We start from the raw sequence: 8,823 nt of genomic DNA on the forward strand, positions 1-8,823 counted from the left end.
AGGACATGTTTGCTTCCCCTTCTGCCATGACTATATTTCCTGAAGCCTCCTTAGCCATGCAGAACTATGAGTCAATTAAACCTCTTTCCTTTATAAATTACCCAGTCTCAAGAAGTTCTTTATAGCAGCGTGAGAATGGAGTAATACAATGACCTAGTCTGAAAAGTCAAGCATTGTTACTTCTCCATATTCTATTCCTTAAAAGTGAGTTACCGAGTCCCACCATGGCTAGAAGGAAATTCCAAACTCGCCTCTTGAAGGGAGGAGTATCAAAGAATTTTAAAACCACTACACCACTTAAACAGGGCACACCAGCATAGGCTCCCAGGGCAGAACTGTTCTCCAGGCCTGCTAAAGTGACATGTTCTCTGGAAAGACCTCCTTCACTTCTCTAACCATATTCATTTTTTTTCTTCTCTCAAACCTGGATAACACAGCATCTCATCACTTTGAGTATGTTGTCTTTGATTGCTGTAAATCACTATTTCATGTCTATATTTCATTTCTCCCTAGTAAAATGTTAATTGTCTCAAACTTTATCTGCTCTAGAGGTGATTCCATTTTAGGAAAATTACTGGTGCTCAGTAAATGAAGAAGGGAGGCTGTCCAGCATGGTGAATAAGAGCAGGGCTTTAGAGTCCAGGAGTCTTAGGTTCCAATTGTGACTTCATCATTGTAAAACTCTGGTAAGCTATTACACAGGGGCCACTATTAGAATGTAGTGCACAAGCCTATTGTGAAGATCTCATGGGTTAATACATGTTAAGAACATAGGAAAAGATACACAAATTGTAAGTATTGTCACCGTATTGTTGCTGTTTATAGTTTTTTCACATGTCCTTAGGCCATTCTTTATATTTTATATATATAAAATATACAACATATATATCATATATGATATATCATATATAACATATATAAGTCATATATGTGATATATATAATATATATAATGTACATAAGTCACATATATGTCATATATAATGTTAATTATCTGAAACTTTATCTACTCTAGAGGTGATTCCATTTTAGGAAAATTACTGGTGCTCAGTAATATGTTTATATATGTTATATATAAAACTTATATATGTTATATGACATATATACATGCATATTATATATGATATATGACATATATAATATATGATATATTACATATCTCATACATATCAAAGTTATATGTTATCTAACATATATATGTGATATATATAAAATATCTCTCTCCACTGACTTAGATTCTGTCCTACCAACTTCCTCTGTGCATACTTTGAGCAGCCTTCTCTTTCTCAGCCTCAGTTTTTCTGATCTGTAAAATAAAAGGGTTGTATCAGACAATTTCTGTGATCTTTCTCTAACTCATTTTGTCTTATATAGGTATAAATGAAAATAGAAGGAATTGTCTTCAATCTGGACAAGTGCTATAGGACACACCATGATGAATCTTACAGAGAAGAACTTGGGTTAGAAGCTAAGATAGATACTTGGGTTAGGCTTGTTTCTTGAAGGAAGATGAAGACTAGCATTTATGGAGTACCTATTATGTGCCAGAGTTTCTACATGTGTCATATCATTAAAAGCTTACAATTATCCCTCTGTACTTCCTCTCCTTTCTTTATACCCATCCCAGTCCATCCATCATTCAAGATCCTCACTAAAGGTTAAGGTCTCAGGTCACAGAACATATGTAGCAGTGAGGAGTTGTGGATCCAGTTCTATCTGATTCCAGTCTCAGATCCTTCTGTTGCCCCTGGCTACCTACATTTGAGCAGGATGTGAGTGACCTCTTTGCAGATGTCTTTTTTTTTTTTTTTAAGAGACAGGGTTTCACTCTGTTGCCCAGGCTGGAGTACAGTAGCTCAAACACAGCTCACTGTAGCCTCGAGCTCCTGGGTTCAAGCAATCCTTCTGTCTCAGACTCCCAAGTAACTGAAACTACAGGTGTACAACACCATGTTCAGCTGGGTGTGACCTCTTGAGTAAATGACTTAATCTCAGTTTATTCTTCTGTACATGGAAAAGTCTATTCAGGTAACCCAGGAGAAGCAGCAGCAGGGTCATTTGTGGAGCTGAGTAGCTCTGGCTGGGTCAAGTTGAGGGGAATGCTCAGAAGTCCCCATAATTCCTGTATAAATCTAATAGGCAATTACCAGCTGTTTTACCACTGTAACTCAGTCTTACTGACCCTAAGAAGGTTAAATAATTTGATATGAAAATTGCAGGGCTTCTGCTAGGGTTTTTGAGTCTGTACAGGAAGCTTTTGCTTGCTTGTTTATTGCTTTGGTGTCGTTTGGGGTTTTGCTTTTATTTTTATTTTTATTTTTATTTTGCCCTGGTTCCTCTAAGGTTGGGAAACTTGGCTTTGTGTGGCAAAGCAAGGAAGTGGTCCTGTGGGGTTTACCCCATTGACTGCTGCACCTCTTATTGGCACCCATTCAGATCGTCAGAGGGTCCTTCTCAGAATGCAGGCCATCAGTGAATATCACAGCCTCCCCTCTTCAGGAGACTGTGGGAGGCTCAGCTGGCCAAGTCCTGCCTACCCAGACTCTGAAGTGGGACTTTGTCAAGGTTGCATGGTGTCTGAGAACAGGTGCTTAGGAAGGAGGAAGGACTAAATTCTTCTCCATGAATGTATGAGCATGAGGAGGGGGATAAACAGCGTGAGACATGAGAACCACATAACAGGCTGGGGTGGCGGGGGTTGAGATGACCGCAGGGTGGGAGTGAAAGGACATAAACATGGAACATATCACAAAGGTGGGATTGACGTCAGTGTTCAGGGTGGGCCCTGGTGCCCATGGGTATCTCAGATGAAACATAGGCATTGGAGAACAGGAAGGTACTAAATCCAATTACTTAACCTAGAGATAGAAAAACAGGTGGGCCACGGGCATTCCCTCTCTCCCACTGTCACTGTCCACCTGATATTCATGTCAGATCTTATCCTTCCTGAACTGAGGTCTCTTCAAGGTAAGAAGGAACATCTGCCTTCTGAGGCAGAGAGCCCAGGATTCAAGGGCGACAATCCTCTTCTCACTGTTGACCCTAAAGACCATTCACCAGACGCAGATAGGGAAACTCTTCAAATGTCATTCGGGTCACATCACCCACGCCCCGGCTTACAACAACCTTCCTATCAGATTATTGATCTGCCTACAAAGAAAATAAGAAATATTAGTGTACTACAAATATTAGAAGTTCTAATGGTGTGTGTGGGTTTCAACTGTAATGCTAGACTTCTGTTCCTAGAAGTGATTCAGGCAGCATGTTATGGTAGTTTGAAAGGTATGTAAGGGTAAGACATATTGTCCTTTAACGGAATGCCTCATTCCAGGACAAGTCTAACCAAATTAGCCTAGTTGTAGCATGTAGCATCTTGGTCTGTTAGAAATTTGTTTCTTCTATTTTACTTTTTGAATATTGTCTCTAGTTTTAGAGAACTTGCTTATTGAAAGGGAAAAACAAACAGGACAAGGGCTGTTTTTAAAAACAATCATACGTAAAGATGATGCCTGCAGTGATTTCCTATCACAGGGAATACAATCCAAATTTCTTACCATGCCAGCATGTTCTTCATAACCTGATCGCAGCCAACCGCTCTGACCTCTTCTTCTTGGTCTCCTCTTATTCACACTTCCCCAGATAGATGTGTCTTTTTTTCTGCCCCTTTAATATGCCAACTTTGTTCTCTTTTTAGGGCCTTTATACCTGTAGTCCTCTCTGCCTGGAAAGTTATGACAAATTTTGGCATGGCTGTCTCCTGGTCATTCCGATCTCAGGTCTGGGTAGTCACATAGAGAGGTATCCCTGACTATCCCACTTTATGTGATCGTATAACAGGTATAACCAGTGGCAACTGTCTTGTTAATTTATTAGCTTATAGATTTATTATCTGTTTCTTTCCCTGAAACATGAGCTCCAAGAAAACAGGGATTATAGCCTGGCTACTCCTTTCAGGATCCTTAGGGCTGGGCCAGTGCCTGGTAAATATTCACTGAAGAAATGAAGCAATCTTGGCTTTGCCACTGGCCACCTGTATGACCCTGGGGAAGCCACTTTATTTGAATGTTAAATTAGGTTACAAAATGTACTTTTATGAAGATGAATTTTGTGTGTGTATATATATATGTGTGTGTGTGTGTGTGTATATATATATTGCTTATCACAGTGCCAAATTCATAGAACATGTTGCACAATTAGAATACGTTTTTCCGGCCGGACGCGGTGGCTCAGGCCTGTAATCCCAGCACTTTGGGAGGCCGAGACGGGCGGATCACGAGGTCAGGAGATCGAGATCATCCTGGCTAACACAGTGAAACCCCATCTCTACTAAAAAAAAATACAAAAAACTAGCCGGGCATGGTGGTGGGCGCCTGTAGTCCCAGTTACTCGGGAGGCTGAGGCAGGAGAATGGCGGGAACCCGGGAGGCGGAGCTTGCAGTGAGCTGAGATCTGGCCACTGCACTCCAGCCTGGGCGACAGAGCGAGACTCTGTCTCAAAAAAAAAAAAAAAAAAAAAAGAAGAATACGTTTTTCCTGAAAGGCCTAAAACAATGCGTATGTGTGTGTGCTCATAAGTGCATGCGGTTGGCACTGAGTAAGTGTAGTCGATTGAACAAAATACATTTCCTGGATTATTCAATTGCTAAGACAGATCTGCACCACAGGCCTCCTGTTTAGGGCTTGTTACATCTTTGGTAATTCTCAATGCCAAGGATCCCTGTGGGGTAGTTTGGGGGAGATGGGATTTATAGGGCTGGAGCATTTTGGGAAGAGAATACATAACCGCTTTCTGAAGATGTTGTGTCTAGATGTGGCTTTGGCTCTAAGTAGTTGAGTCACTGAGGAAGCCATATTATGTATCTTGGTCTCTGTTTTCTGATCTGTAAAATGGAGATTATAAGGCCATTTCTTTTTCTCCTTCTTATTAGCAGACTCTAGTTTATTACCTGCTGTGAATCAAAATGGGAGGCACAGCTCTGCCCACATGTTCTGTAGGACCTAGTTGGGGAGCTGTACCATGAACAGAGGTTACTGAGAACAACACAAGACTCCATCAACAAAGTGAGGTTGAAGTAGAGCAATCTGAGTCCAGAATTGGGTACTCTTTGTCATTGGAGGCTGTAATGGCTTAGAATGCTCTGGAAGAGAGGTTTAAATGGAGTCTTGAAGAACTTCACTGGGTGACTGTGAAATTAAGATGGTATAAATGCAATGAAATCCTTACAACAGTCCAGTAACAGGTTTCACTTCTTTCAGAACCTGCTTTGACTCACTCTAGGATAATAGGTCTACTCTACATTCCTATCATGCTTTATACCTTAAGGAAAATCTGAGAGATGAGCCCTCCTTTCTTTTTACTCCACTTAGTACAATGTGAGAAAATGAAAGAAGCATCATAACTTAGGTTAGAAAATTTGAGTTCATGTCTAGACTGTGCTTCTTATTCCAGTACTTAAGTGGCCTTAGACAAGTAGCATAAGCCCTTGAAACCTCATTTTTCTGCTATGTAAAATAAGGATACACCACTGACTTCATAGAATTGCAGTGAGCATTGCATTGTAAAATGTAAAGCTCTATTCTGGATAGCCTATGTGCTATAGAAATATTCCAAGCAATAGATGATATGCTTCCTAATATATGAAAAATTCCTCAAAGGCAGAATCTATAGCATTTAATTTTTCTGGTATGCATTTCATCTTCCATACAGCATCTAGTTAGATGACTCAGTAAGTATAATTGTTGATTAGTCTTCAGCTAGTCTCCAAATGAATGTTTACCACATGCCTGCCAAAGTCCAAATTCGAACAATGTTGTTTATTTGTTTGGTGAGAGTTATCTGGTTTGTATATAAAAATGAGGATCAGTGGATTATGGGCATCTTCAACACTGGACCTTGAGAGAAACACTAATTTCCAGAATTGGCCACAACAAATAGGTGCTTATTAGATGACAAAGCTGATGGCCCTGAAATTTTGCAATATTTTTAGAGAGCAGTTTTTTTGATCATCTATCTAAAGTATTCCTCTCCTGATTATCCTACACAATACCATCCTGCTCATTTCTTCCATAGTACTTACAACTATGTAAAATTATCTTATTTGTTTAATTGCCCAGTTCTCTTCTCCTCCACTAGAATGTAAGGTCAATGGGAGCAGAGCTTTTCTTCACTTTTTTTTTTTTTTTAATCTGAGACCCAGAATAATTCCTGGCATATGACAGTAATCAAGAAACATTTTAAATTAATTAATTAATGAGTAAATATAGCCAATGAACTATCATAGAAACTGAAAAAAGAAATCAGATCGTCCAGCTCTTCTTTTATTTCAAGGACGACTTTCCTTGGGTGCAAAAGTAAGCACACTTGAACATTTCATGTTCATTTGTCTGGGAATAGTCAACCAGCACAGATGAAGCAGAATGTCAATCAGTATCACCTACATACAAAGAAACCCAGTCAGAAGAACAATCTCAATGACTCAAGATGGTATCCCAAACTCTGAAGACGTGAAAATGGATTTAGTCTACCTTCTCCTTTGGGATGTGGTCAGTTGTAACAATCTTCATTTGCTGGTTCTCTATACAATTATTTAAATAGTTTTTAAAATGTATGTATTTTTGTACTAATTTTTTAAATTAATAGATAATAGTGCATATTTTTGGGTACATAAGATATTTTGATAGATGTATTTAATGTGTTATGATCAAATCATGATAACTTGGATATTCATCAGCTCAAACATTTTTCTTTGTGTTGGGAATATTATAATTTTTTCTTCTAGCTATTTGGAAATATATGATAAATTGTTGCTAACTGTAATTTCCCTACTGTACTACTGAATACTAGAACTTATTCCTTCTATTGAACTGTATTTTTGTACTTGCCGTTTCAGTAGAACATGTCTGCTCTATAGTATAATGGCTTGCGAAGGAGTTAACTGTTCCTCACCGAAGACAAACAGCATGATGCATGCTAAGTTCTCTGCCGCCAGGGTTGTTAAGGCTGTGAGCTAGAATGTGCAGTGATTAAGCATCCCAGAGATGAGGGACTCATAGGCTAGGACGCTCACCTTCATGCTCCAAATAGGCAGCATGGCAGATAACCCTTGTGACCAGTGAAGTCTTTCTGGAAGATTTGTGTTCAGTACTGCTAAGTTAATTTTCAGCATGCAGTTAGTTATGGAGGTAATTTCTATATTCATGCAGCATTCTTCCTTGAATAGAATAATTCAAGGTAGCATTCAAAGATTCTCTCTGAATCTTTATTGCAATATCATCTTGAACGACAAAGGCTGATGTGAATAACTTTGTTCAGAGGTGCTGATTATGGACTGAAGTTTTGTATTTTTATGGAAATTCCAAGCAAGCCCTTTCTTTTTTTTTTTTTTTTTTTTTTTGAGACGGAGTCTTGCTCTGTCGCCCGAGCTGGAGTGCAGTGGCCAGATCTCAGCTCACTGCAAGCTCCGCCTCCCGGGTTCCCGCCATTCTCCTGCCTCAGCCTCCCGAGTAGCTGGGACTACAGGCGCCCGCCACCTCGCCCGGCTAGTTTTTTGTATTTTTTTAGTAGAGACGGGGTTTCACCATGTTAGCTAGGATGGTCTTGATCTTGTGACCTCGTGATCCGCCCATCTCGGCCTCCCAAAGTGCTGGGATTACAGGCTTGAGCCACCGCGCCCGGCCCAAGCAAGCCCTTTCTCTCATGTATTTGACATTAACATAGCTGGGTAATTTTGAGAATCTGGTGATTGCATTTTTAAATGCAGAAAACAAAGTTTCAGTGCAAGTAGGTATTTTTCACCAGTGGAAAGACTGAAATATGTTGTAAATATTACAGAAAGTACAACATTCTAGCTTAGCCACCATGCTACAGATTTATTTTCTCTCAACCCTAGATCTAAGCTTTGTAATGGCACACCCCACAATGTCTAGCTTGTCTATCACCTCGGGCCATATTCGGTATTTCCTCAGTTAAAATCCATAAAGGTTTGGATGATCACATCTCTGCACACAGAGGTCCTTTGGGCATCACTTTGATTTCTTTTGAATCAGGAGATTTCAGAAGTCCAGAGATATGTATAATCCAACAGGGCCTAAACTCTTTTTTGTTGACTGTGTCCAAGTCAAAACACCTGAGGATCTTTAAAAACATATAGATACTAGGATTCTTACTCTTCACAGTTCTTATTGAGAAGGGTGTTTGCCAGGTGTCGTAACCTCAGCACTTTGAGAGTCTGAGGCAGGAAGATCACTTAAGGCCAGGAGTTTGAGACCAGTTTGGGCACCGTAGCAAGACTCCATCTCTACAAAGAAAAAAAATTGGCCTGGCATGGTGGTGGATGTCTGTAGTTCCAGTTACTTGGGAGGCTGAGGCAGGAGGATTGCTTGAGCTCAGGAGTTCGAGGCTGCAGTGAACTATGATCACATTGCAGCTCTCCAACCTGGGTGATAGAATGAGTCTCCAAAACAAAATAAAACAAAGCACAAAAAAACACCAATAAACAAAATAAAAAATAAAAAGGATGGAATCTGGTCCTAGAATCTGTATTTTTAAAAACATGATGTACAGTATTTGGGAATAGATTGCCTCTGCCTCTGATTTTATAGACAGTAAACTGCAATCCACAAATGGCAGACACACAGCTAGCTAATGACTGAGCACATATGTCCCCAGTTTTTCATCCTGACTTCATCAGCATGCTTTAATTATGATGACAATATCATAATCAGTAACAACTCGCCTGCAACTACTGCTCAACAGGTGCATCTACTATGTACTTCTTTTGTCCTGCCCTGGATGGCTTACATGCATGATCTTCTTTCATCCTCC

At 39.8% G+C, this 8,823-nt stretch overlaps 1 long non-coding RNA gene across 1 annotated transcript; it reads left to right on the top strand.

Annotated features, from left to right (window-relative positions):
• Positions 1–690: 690 nt before the first annotated feature.
• On the top strand, positions 691–1,588 carry LOC103880439. Its single transcript, XR_641466.4, has 2 exons — positions 691–791; positions 1,374–1,588. It is a non-coding gene; the product is annotated as an uncharacterized LOC103880439 (long non-coding RNA).
• The last annotated feature ends 7,235 nt before the right edge of the window (positions 1,589–8,823 follow it).

This window comes from Papio anubis, chromosome 18, assembly GCF_008728515.1.
Source record: "Papio anubis isolate 15944 chromosome 18, Panubis1.0, whole genome shotgun sequence".
Classification (NCBI taxonomy): domain Eukaryota; kingdom Metazoa; phylum Chordata; class Mammalia; order Primates; family Cercopithecidae; genus Papio; species Papio anubis.